Below are 12,316 nucleotides of genomic sequence, written 5' to 3'. Positions count from 1 at the left end.
GCGCGCCGGGGCAAGAGTCCCCAGGTACCCCGACACGGCCCCGCTTCACCCCCGTATCTTATCCCGGGGGAAAGGTGCCGGGTTATCCTCTAGTAAAGGTGCAGGGTTATTCCAGGTAAAGTTGCTCTCTTATGTTATCCCCAGTAAAGGTGTCGGGTGATGTTAATCTGAGGTAAAGGTACCCAATTATCCCAGGGGAAATAAAGGTGCTCTGTTAACCTGGGGTAAAGGTGCCGGGTTATGTTAATCTGGGGTAAGGATACTCAGTTAACCTGGAGTAAAGGTGCCCAATTATATTATCTCAGGGTAAAGGTGCCCGGTTATGTTAATCTGGGGTAAAGATGCCTAGTTATCCTCTAGTAAAGGTATGGGTTATTCCAGATAAAGGTGCCCAGTTATGTTAATCTGAGGTAAAGGTACCCAGTCAATCTGAGGTAAAGGTGGCTGGTTATGTTATCCTGGGGTAGAGGTGCCTGATTATCCCCTGGTAAAGGTACCAGTTTATTCCAGGTAATGTTGCCCTGGCATAAAGGTGCCCCCAGTTATTCCCAGGGTAGAGGTACCAGGTTATTCCAGGGTAAAGGTCTCCAATTTGTCTGGGGTACAGGTGCCTCATTATCCCCTGGCAAAGGTACCGGGTTATTTGAAGGAAAAGGTGCCCTGTTACGTTATTCCAGAGTAAACGTCCCTAGTTAATCGGGGGTAAAGGTGTCCAGTTACAGGTGGGGTACAAGTACCTGGTTATGTTTTCCCAGGGTAAAGGTGCCCTGGTTCTGCCCAAGGTAAAGGTACCCAGTTAGCCTGGGGTAAGGCTGCCCCAGGCTGGGAGCTTGTGTTCCCTTCCTTGTTTGTAAAGCCCATTAAATAAGCAAAGAGGAGGAGCTATGGACATATAAACTGTTTTGTATCCATCCTACCAAGTTGTTGTGCTTACTTACCACTTTAGGAGTGTCTTCCTAGAGAGAAGTGGTTAACTGGACTACTCTGGAGTCAGTGTAGATATGCCCATGTACAGACTAACTGAATACCATGTATATCTAGAGAGAGAGAGAGAGTACAAACTTTCACAATCCAGAGTTCACTTCCTGATGCTCAGCTCTTCACCTAGTACAGCTTTTTTATGCCGACAGCCCCCGTTTCTGAGTTTGGTTTTCCCTGAAACTGCAGGCTGAAAGTATTTCCCTCTGATTGCTTATCATGTGTGCAAGGGTGTGCCCATTTCAGTCACCCCCAAAGTTAATCTCTGCCTGTCAGAGGTCACAAAGTAAAATTGGAGAAGTTTGGCAGGCGCCTCTGCAAACTGAGGGCACAAAGTTTCACACAGTTTCCCTTGATGTGGCTGCTCAAAGGAAAGTGCCTTCCTCAAAAAAGGTGCGACAGGAAGGACAACCTAAGATTTACATCATCTGAACACAGCTGAAGTGAATGCTTTAATTTAGTCACCAGCTTACACCTTCACCTCTGCTAGGGCTTTACTGTACTTGATATCCTGTGCTGCCTGCTACACAGAATGAGCTCATTTCACCCCTGGTGCAACTTCACTGCAATCAGTACATCAAGAATACCTTTGTGAGAAAGTGCACTGCATGCAGGGACCACAATCCTGGATTCAGACAACTTAAAACTCAGGCCAAATCAAAATCTTTTGTCTCGGCCCTGCTGCAAGTCCCTAAATGGGCACAAAACATGCCTGCGGGTATTTAAAGAGAGGGTTAAACACCCTGACCATCCACTGACGTCCATAGTTCAGTACTGCAGGTCATGCACTGGCTAGGAAGAATGAGGTGAATGTAAGACAAAGAAAACAGACTGAATATTACCATTATTTATTTGTATCACAGCTGTGTATAGAAACTTCAGCTGGACCAGATCCATGTGGCACTAGGTACTACACAAACAAAAAGTAGAAACCAGTCCTGGCACCAAATAGTATTGTCGAAAAATAAGCCTATAGGTGAGATTCATCAAGTTCTAGAATAGCTCCCTTCTAAGGGGCCTGGACAGGGATGTTTTAAATGAAGTTCCTTAGTGGACAGCTGCTTTTGGAAATTTTCTAAACTTCAGTGTAATACTTTATAAAAGAAAACTGGGCTAACAGGCTCGCTCAGATCCTGCATTATGTATTTTGGGTGTGGATGCTGAAACAGTCGAGGCAGGTACATAGAAGATCACAGGTCTTCCCAAGCCTAGATAATCCACTGGCTTTAATCTAGCATGGCTACATTTCCATAGGTAATAGCACACAAGGGAGTGATATAGCCATTACTACTACTGTCTGCTAAATTAAATGGTCACAATTAATCCCCAACATAACTTCAGTGAAGCCAGGCCTTAAACTCCACTGCTCCATTGTTTTAAGTTTGCTTGTGCCCATCAGGGTCTAATCCCTACTGATTTTTCTCTGCCAACTTGACTTAAAAGTCTTAAAACATCTTTGGGACTGTTATGCTTTGTGCTCATCTTTAATGGGACAATAGGAGAATTTAATAAAGCATAAGGCCTTCATTCACTGCTGTTCAGCTCACATGATAGGCGCAACTCAACACTGACCTAAGGAATGTGCTATAGACCAAAAAAAGATCTTTTCTGTTTTTCCTGCCATTCTCTGTCTTGTATTAGACAGTTTTGTAAAACACTCTGATTCACAATTTGTGAAGAGAGACTCATGAGACAAAATGGAATTGGTGTCTGCCTTTCCTTTAATTCTTTCTCTTCAGGTTTTATTTATTTTTTCTTAAAGGGACACTGTCAATTGTGGAAATTACATATCTGTACAAAGATTGAGTGCGCTCTGTGATTATAAGTAACATCTACGATTGCTGCAGTAAGAGTTAGCGAAAAACTATTTTTTTTTCTATTGCTCAGTGGGCCTAAATTGTGCATTTGACAGAACTACAGTTATGATTATTTTCAGCAGTTTCCTGGGTATACCAAGAGCCTGATTCTGCAAAACCCCACAGGAGAAAACTTCCTCATGTGAGTAAACCCCATGTGTTTTTCGACCCAGACACCTAAACCCTGATCCTGCAATCTGATCTGTACGGGCGTGAATTAGAAACTAGGACAAGATGACAGATTGACAGTCCTTTAGGTCAAAGTCCTCTAATTATCTACAAAGCAGGTATGATATCGGTCACTGCAGAGCCTACATTCCATCACACACCACCAAGGCACCTCAGCCATGACCTAAGGGAATATCTTTCTCAAGGGATTGTTCAGTTTCCAAGTACACTTAGACCTGGAAGTATCTTTTGGGACACTGGTATTTTTATTCTGTAGATGCCTAGAATGGGACTCAGAACAACGATAGCGCATTTGTGTCAAAGTCAAAATGTTCATTATTCGTCCCTTGCCCCACCTTATTCAGGAGCTGCATTTCAGTGATGGGCAACTGACAGTAGTTAAACAAACTTGATCCAATGGTCAGAAAACTTTTTATTTCACCATTTAATTTGGTTAGTCTCAGAGCCCCTCAAGATATTAAATGCTGAGAAAGTATAGTTCAACTCTGAAAATTATGAATCATTATAAATCAACTCAGAAAATTATGAAATTTTTGATTACTTGTTTAATTAAAATATTCTTTAAATAATTTGGTTTTTTTATGACATTAATTTAATTAAATAAGATTTATCTAGTAAAAACCTCCAAGTAATTGGAGGGGTTGTCGTGCATTATAAGATCAGGGCCTCCTTTTTAGTTATCCTTTTATGTCCTAAGTTCCTCTTCCTTCAGAATCATTGTGTCCAGTGCCAGCTGTTAATTCTTTAGGGGCTCTTTTATTCTATGTAAAGCACGAAGTTTATTTTAAGGTACCATATTAATATTAAATAATACTTTCTGCATCAGGATGTTCTAGACACTTCAGTTTTTCCTTGCTTCAAGGCTTAACCTACCAATAGGTGTGTTCAGCTAATTAAAATGTTTTAATTAGCTGTGTGAAAGCTATTATTATAAATGTAGACTAGTTGAGGGCAAGCAAAAGGGAAAAGAATGCCAGGGCTCAGAAGTGCTGAGTCTCTTCAGCCCTCTAATCTGAAAACAACATATTTAACAAAGCTTTGAGTTAAAAACCTCAACACTTGGTATGAAGTATTAGATTCCCATATGCCAGGCAACCTGCACGAGGCCAGTGTAAGCAGGAAATGGCTGTCAGCATTAACAGTGTGATGATTGCTGCTCATCTTGGAGATGGGAGAGGTTTAATGTGTACAAGAGAGCAGGAGAAGGCTGAAGAGGCAGATGAGAGTGTGAGGAGATGCATAGGTCACTAGTGAGTGGGTTAGCATTTTCAGCTATTTATGTTTCATTGGCTGTATTTGAGGGCTGTACATCCATAGTAACACGTTTTTCTCTGAGGGTTTACAGTCAACATTTTTAGTCATAAAACCTATATATGAAAAGCACATTTTTAAATATGCAGTCCTTTTTCTGACTCTTCAACTTGTCAAGAGCTCTAATGCCATATTTTCCTCTCTCATTGAGAAGCATCCTTTTGTTGGAGTTTAACATTAGCACAGGTGAAGTGAGCCACGGGCACTGCTTCTGCCACAGGCCAGGCAGCAAGTCTCACCCAGGCTGACAGTCTGGCTCCAAGCATCTGGTCCCTAGCCATGCAGGGTCTCAGGGTGGGTGTGTCCCACCCATGGCATGCCACCGAGTCACTGGGAGTGAGCACCACATCTGCCATGCGGCCGGGCAGCAGCCCTTCTGGCACAATTGCTGCTGTCTTTGTTGACTACTGGGAGCAGGGTGGGTTACTGGCTTTTGCAGGCTTGGCTAGTGCTCCCAGGCTACCCTGGTGGTGCTGTGGATCACTAACCAAGCTTACAAAGCCTATGGGACAGTGGCAGAATCACCAGAAATTTGACCAGCATACATAAGGTATTTAAAGTACTGTAAAATACAGCGCTTCAAATTTAATACCTCATTTAACAAGGGTTAAATTAAGGTGCTGTAAAGCCATACACTTCTGTTAAGTCACTGCAATAAAGCACATGAAATGGTGAAAAAAGCAACTTCTGTACATGCCTATTGACTTCAGGATGCCATAAAGAAGTTTGAAGACCGTAAATTCTGCAGTAACTTGTTTTTGGACCCTGTCTAGATAGAACTGTTGACTTCTTAAACTTATTAACTCTGTATACATCCATGTTAGATCCCCCTTTTGAAAGTAAGGCTGGGCTTTGGCTCCCTGCTGTCTTTTTAGCTCATTCTTAGAATAAGATTTGAAGATGATGTGGCAAAAGACTAATGACAGAGGGCTGCTTAATGACTGTCTTTTCAAATGGTCCATCCTTAAAAAGATGGTTGCTACCGAGGGAAGCCAGAATTCCAAATCTGAACTTCAGCGGGGATCATAGCAAAGACACAGGTCAACTGGTAGGGATATATGATCACCTGATGTATCTGTTAGGGATCTAGCTTGCTAAAATTGGATGAAAGCTAATAAAAAAGTGTGCTTTACACCAGTCATTTTAGAAAAAGGCTTACCTGAAGAGGGAGACAGAGAGACACTTGTACATCCATACACTTACCTTATCTTCTCTCTCTCTCTCTCTTCCCCCCCCCCCCATGTTTCAGAGGAGAAGCAGAAATCATAAGTTGCAGGAAAAATATCATGGACTCCTTAAAACACTCTGGCCTAAACCCACAGCAGAGGCATATTTAGACACTTTTGTGCCTGGGCAGTGGTGGCACATAGGGCAGTGTCAGTGGCTGTGCTGCTGGTGGCAGTGATGGTGGTTGGGTCAACAATGCAATGGCTGTAATTTTTGCACCCCCATATGGTCCCCCCCCCATTACATCACTGGCCCACAGAATGGGCCAGGATTGTGAGGCAAATGAGGCATGTGGGTTTATTATTTTGTCTGGCTCTATGCATCTTCTGTTATCCAAAGGGAAGACTAATTGTATTTAGAAACTTTGGCAAACCCTGCCTGCTTGTTGCTTTGCTATCATGGACCCTTAGAGAGGCAGTCTTAAAAGCCTGAGTGCAATTCTGGGAGAGCATGTACTTAAGCTGTTGGAGACTTTTAATGGACAGACAGAAGTGACAATGTTTGCCTGATCTGGTCCCTAATAGTGCTCTTCAGCTATGACCAAGCACAAGTGCATGGCTTCAGAGTGGTTTAAAAGGGCCCGATCCTATGACAGTTGCATGAGGGTTCAGGTGAAGACTCTCCAAAACAGAGCCCGTTCAGTAACATGTGTCTGTGTGTGCCAAAAGCAGAACCAGGCTGACACAGCTCACCCGTGCTCCCAGTGTTGTCTTCAGAATGGAGGGAGAAAGGGAATGGAGGAAGTTTGGTTTGGAGGGGTTTAAGCTGGCGCTGAAGGATGGGGTGAGTGGACTGGAGCCTCCCCCCCACCTTATTCCTAACCAAGGTATCAGGCCTGAGGGGGGTCCACCCAACCCACCCTTCAGCACTGGCTGGGCAGACCCCAGAACAAGCTCCCTCTGCTCCCTTTCCCCCTTCCCATTCTGAAAACTGTGCCAAGGCTGGGAGGAGGGAAGGGAATTGCTAAGGGAGAGTGGCTACAGTTTTGCAGCCACTTTAAACAGCAGTGAACATCTGCTGGGCCTGGGGGATCATTGTAACTCATGGGGTTTCCTGTGAAGCGCTATGAGTTACAGTGGGGAGCTGCTCTTCTGTCTGTGCCTTTAAGGACAGTATGGGCCAGGGTCAGGTACAAGGCAGTTGGGTGCCAGAGTCTCTTATCTGTGAAGTAGTAATGGATAGAGTCATCATTACAGCCTATTCAAGTCAAAGAAAGCTTAAGAGAACATGGGGTCCAGTGTCTCAGGACCCAAATGCAGTGGCTTGGTGAGTGCCCAGCTAGGGGGAGTTCTCTCACGGTTGTCTGATTTCCCCAGCAGTCCCTTCAGCTGCTTTTTCTCAAACACAAGGAGAAGAGAGTGTGACCATTGGTAGTAATCAATCACTGAAGCTACAGTTAGAAAAATAATCAGCTGGAGGAGCAATGACATTTAGCAATGCTTGCAAGCTCCCATAGGTTGCTGGATAAAGATCCCCACACAACAGCCATATTTGTGCAAGTCCTGACGTAGGCTACTGTTGGGGGCATTACCTTACACTGTGTCTCCCCGCCTACTTGACCCTATTGTTGCTTCCTGCAGGGATCTGTTTTCTGCTTCTGGATCCTGTTTTTGATTCTCCTGTATTTCTCCAGCTGCACGTTAGTGAATGCAATTGCACTAATATCAATGGGAGTTTGAAAACTAAAAGTAATGTGTGCTTTAGTATACTACTAATCCACTTATTTGGATCCTCTTACTGCTTCTCTGGGCTGCCCTGATTCCTTCTATCAGCCCACCCAGCTGTTCTGATCTGCTCTCAACTTCCACTGCTGCTCTGTTAGCATCCCTGTCAGTGCACAAGGCTGCTGCCTTGACTCCCTCAATCCTTATTCCCAATGAGAGGCTCTGTACTAAATTATAATCCTCATGGCATGGAGCACAGATGTGAACAAAAATACATTCATGAAAAAGTTGCAGTGGTGCCTGTCAGAAGCTGTATTTCCTAAGTATTTTCAAGTGGTGCTTAATACAGTATCTAGCCCACTGGAATGGTTTAGGCTTCATCCATGCCACCTGCCTGTTTACCAGAGTTTTAAAAAAAAATCCAAGCTCGCCCCCACTGACAGAGTGCATCCGAAACAAATACTCAGAAATGCCTCTTTAAGATAAAGACTGTGAATTTAATATCTTGGTCAGGCCAGTGACTGACAAGCCTGGGGAATGATTCATTCATCTAGGGGATGTCTACCAGAGCACTTTCATTGCAGTGGCTCTGCCTTGATTTACCTTTTGGGAGGAGCAGGAAGTCTAGTCTCACCAAAACAATCAGTCCGTAACCTTCCTGCGGAGGTAGCCAATAACATTGTCATCTGAGACTGGGTTTTTTTGCAAGATAGATCTAGTGGGAAACAAGTCAACACCTTCTGATAGTGATAATTTGGTAGCAGCTTTCAATGATTATCATCCCAGGGATTAAATAAACCAGTGATTTTGATCTTTGAACCAATGATAAAGGTAGTGACCCATCCACAACTATTTCATTTCAAGACTCAATAAAAGGTATATAGAAGAATAGAAGAAAGCCTACTAAGAGATATCACATCTACCCAAAGAACCTTGCCTACTAAAAGAGATTTTTTTAATGTTTGATTTGGTATTTGGTATATTCAGTTTATTCAGCTAAAGTCCACTTAACTTCCAAATCAGTGTTTATATATAAGCCAAAGCTTCATTTCCCCCCCGAAGATATGCAGATCTACCAGGCTACTTTCTTTCTCCAAGCAGGGAAAGCATTAAGAGCATGTAGAACATGCCCCTTTAGTGCTCAGTCTGGACACCTGGCTCAATAGTCGACTCCCAGCATCTTGGAGGAGCGATTACTTGGATGGCCCCTGGGATGGAGCATGCTCAGATGCTGAGTGAGGATAATAATACTCGGCCCAGGCCCATGCAGGAAATATGAGGAGGGGAACATGTTCAGGGCAGATAGAATCTTCCGAGAGCTGAACTTAAACTTGAAAGAGTTCTTACTGTGCATGTCTAAACAGATTATTTGGAGGGTTTCTTCAGATTCTTCACAAAGAGATACTTCAATAGGCACATCCCTGACATCAGGGTGACTTCCCTGTCAAATTTCAACAAATTGATCCACAGTCTCGCAGTTTCAGAGTCTTAACAAACAATTTTTTTTAACATGGACAAACCAATGTACCCTGTTCTTGAAATGGCTGGATAATTTTAGCTGAAACTTTAAAAAAATAACCTAAAGTAAATCTAGAGTGTGGGAAATTTCAGTCAAAACAGTTAATGATTACCCTGAATACAGGTTCTTATAAAGCAAAGCTTGCGTAATCATAACTCCTGGATGATAATACCAGAATCTGCAATAAATTACTGTAGGTACATGAGAGAGGGTTTGATGCCTCCCCCCTGCTCTCCCCCGTGATGAACTGAAGTACCATGTGAATAAACGGATGTAAACAGGAACATAACATTTTGGGGGGGTTGGCAATCTAATACCCACCAAAATGTAAGTATTACTTTAATAAATAAAAGAAACGAAGAGAAGCTTATTTTGTTAGAAGTGGGCAAATTTGTTGGGGTACATACTGATCTCATTTAACGACTATTTTTTTTCAAATATGAGTAAAAAGAACAATTTGCAAATCTGATAAAGTTTCAAACTCTGCCTGTAACATCTGTAAGCTGTGAATCAGCAGTGTTATCCTTGTATCCATGCGGAATCAAACACTGGTTGAACTGTGAATGTCTCAACTTTTACCTCTAAAGAGAGCAGTGAAATTATACTTACTGATCTCAGTGATTGTTCTGATATTCAATTACTGATTTTCTGTAGATGAGTAATCAGTTGTGGAAGGAATTGGAATCAAGCACTTTCATTTCTATGAAAGTTGGGGCTGTATCAAGATTTTGGATGAACCTCATAGAACAAAGTGCAATTTATGGGAGATTGGCCCCCTCTTGTTGAAATGCCTGATCCTTGCAGAGTTTTGGATGGATTCTACTACATTTAGGACTCTTCAACCTTGTTCAGTACAAAAGAGGAAGTTATAGCTTGCCATTTGAATTGCTACACTGCCAAAGCAGCTCTCATTTCAGTTTCTTAATACATTGTTTGCAACCTCCCAAATTGCACAGAATGAAAGGTAGTTCTCAGAAACTGAAGCCTACACTTCTGCTTTCTGTTGGACAGATGTCATGGATACCTGATGATGTACTTACCACTTTGTATTTTACGTCCTGAAATAAAGCTTCTCACTTGAGCAGTTTTTAATTAATTTTGTGATTTTTGTAAACAGTTTCAAGTATATCTCTTAGGATGATAGTCTTAGTGGCATCCTTGCATGCTCAATTCAGAGTAGGCCCATAGCAATGAGTGTAAGTAGCTCTTGCTTCCTTCTGTTACAATCTGATTGCTTCATGTGATACTAAGTCTGCTGCATTATTGGCAACCAACTTAGCATTGTCTGTGACAGTTGTTTATCCTCAGGTTTAGTTACAATAGTATATACTGCCATGTTTTGACTTGAATGGCTAGCCAAAAATCAGGCTCTTAGAGTTTGTTCCAAGCAGCAAGAAAAACTGGTAATAGAGTCGGGTATTTCTTTGCAACTGGGGTTGTTTATAACACACAAAGTCCTGTTTCTCTAAACACAGGAGGAATCAAACATCAGGAGATACTTTCCTTATTTACAAACCTAAGCCTCTCTTAGCCAGTCACTGACCCAAATACTCTTCTCTTATGGCTGTGCTATCACTACTTCGATGGCTGTGCCTGCCTTTCTGCTTCTTCTGTCCCCTTCTGTGAGGCTTCTGCTATTTGTCTTTTCCTACCCTAATACCCAACTTGAAATCATTTCCAGCAAAACCCTTCTGACTGGGTATTCCTAAGGGATTCCCTATGTACCTTTGCTTTGGGCAGTGACATGTGGTTTGCATATCCCTACTATTTTATAGAGGACTAACTAGCACTTTCTTACAGCTATCTTAAATAAAGGATAGCAGTTTCACTAGCCAACTTAGTGATGTTTTGTTCAACCCACAACATCTGTAGTTATTCATATCATTATCTCAACCAGTGGATAAGCTACATTGTCAGTCCGGTGAACTCTTCATGAACATAGCGTCATCATCCACATATCACAACCAGGGAGGCACTTGCTTTTTGTGGACCACGTGTTTCATTTGTCATAATTGCATATCATTTTCCAGAAGCCTTCTTGAAAATATCTGCTTTGATTTGAGAAGTCAGGATTTCCATTATTGTAACTGGATTTTGAGAATTTGTCTTTGCTTTTTGAAATATCAGGATTATATTCTGCCAGCAGGCAAAATAGACAAGTAAAGTATAGTCAACTTCTTCTCTTGAGGGCATGTTTTCAGCTTGCTGAGTGTAAGGCCTTACTGTTCAAGTCTCTGTGTGGTAAGGTAACATATTCTGACTGTCATTTTTATTAGGATCTCCCTGTTTTCTCATTTATTCTCAGAGTATTAAGAACCAGCAACATATCTGTAGGGACTGGTTATGTATTTTGCATTAAGGAGTCATTGGATAACATGCATGAGTTGCATTGGAGCAAGGCCCAGAACCTGAGATAACACCTCTGAAGGGAAGTGTCCCTGTCACAAGGCTATGAAGTCATGATTTGCTTACCTTCATTCCTACCCCGTTAATGTTGCATTCCTTTCTCCTGAGTGGCCCACTTTCTACAAGAGGGAGAGAGCATGTGTTCAACCCAAGCTTAGCTATAGCCTAGGATAATGGAAAATGTGAGAACTGGTTCTGAATTTCTCTGGCTGTGGTGGGAATTAAACTCAGGTCTCTCACCTCCCGGGCAACTGCTATAACCAGTAGATTCTTATATACAAGGTGACTGCCATTAGGTGTGGTTTTGAGTCAGAGAAACTCTTGGTGCAGTGATTTGTGCTAATCTCATTGCTCTTGGTATATATTATGGGTGGTCTGAATATGACAACTTGACTCGGCCTCTGGGTAATTAGGTGCAGGAATGGCTGGTGAGATCTAGGTACCCACATGCTCAGCCCAGACAAGATGGCAGCAGTTCCAGGCATGCAGTAGCAGAATTTTAGGAGCCGACCTAACTAAAGTCAGAGTTGGTAACCTACAGCTCACAGGCTGGATCTCTTTTGTAAAATAATTTTATCTGGCCCACAAAGATCGGGTGTAAGTAGCAATCCAGCGATGATGAAAGCAGTAGGAGCAGGAAGTGAGTCAGAAGCAATGGAGGGATGTTAGCAAAGGAAACAGGTGGCAACCCACCTTTGGAGCTTTTAGCTGCTGACAAAAGATCGTTGACCCCTGACTTAAGTATTGAAAACATAAGCATCTTTGGGTTTCAGGCACCTGAGTGGTTGGATATATGTTTTGTGGATTGCTCACTTGGACTTATGTGCCTAAGCTCCTCTGTAGGCACCTACATTCAATTTTGGATCTGGCCCTATATTCTTTGTAGGCCAGTATTCTTTCCTGCCATGGCAGGGGGTCGGACTAGATGATACCTTCAAGTCAGCCGGCCCTGACAATCTGCACCCCAGGGTACTCAAGGAGCTGGTGAGCGTCATAGCCGAGCCCCTGGCACGGATCTTTGAAAACTCCTGGCACTCTGGTGTAGTGCCCGAAGACTGGAAGAAGGCCAACGTGGTGCCGATCTTCAGGAAAGGGAGGAGAGTGGATCCGGCTAACTACAGGCCCATTAGCCTGACTTCTATCCTGGGGAAGATCTTAGAAAAGTT

At 42.8% G+C, this 12,316-nt stretch overlaps 1 long non-coding RNA gene across 2 annotated transcripts; it reads left to right on the top strand.

The window, feature by feature from the left end:
- The first annotated feature begins 68 nt into the window (after positions 1–68).
- LOC109315793 lies at positions 69–9,831 on the top strand. 2 transcript variants are annotated; one of them, XR_002102613.1, is made up of 3 exons: positions 69–115; positions 2,915–2,976; positions 9,399–9,831. It is a non-coding gene; the product is annotated as an uncharacterized LOC109315793 (long non-coding RNA). The 2 variants fall into 2 exon arrangements; XR_002102612.1 differs by lacking the exon at positions 69–115 and adding an exon at positions 1,081–1,954.
- Positions 9,832–12,316: the final 2,485 nt, after the last annotated feature.

The sequence above is a fragment of the Crocodylus porosus genome, unplaced genomic scaffold, assembly GCF_001723895.1.
Source record: "Crocodylus porosus isolate Cpor-Errol unplaced genomic scaffold, CroPor_comp1, whole genome shotgun sequence".
Classification (NCBI taxonomy): Eukaryota; Metazoa; Chordata; order Crocodylia; family Crocodylidae; genus Crocodylus; species Crocodylus porosus.
Note: the sequence above shows the minus strand (reverse complement) of the source record. Positions and strands in the feature narration are given on the sequence as shown.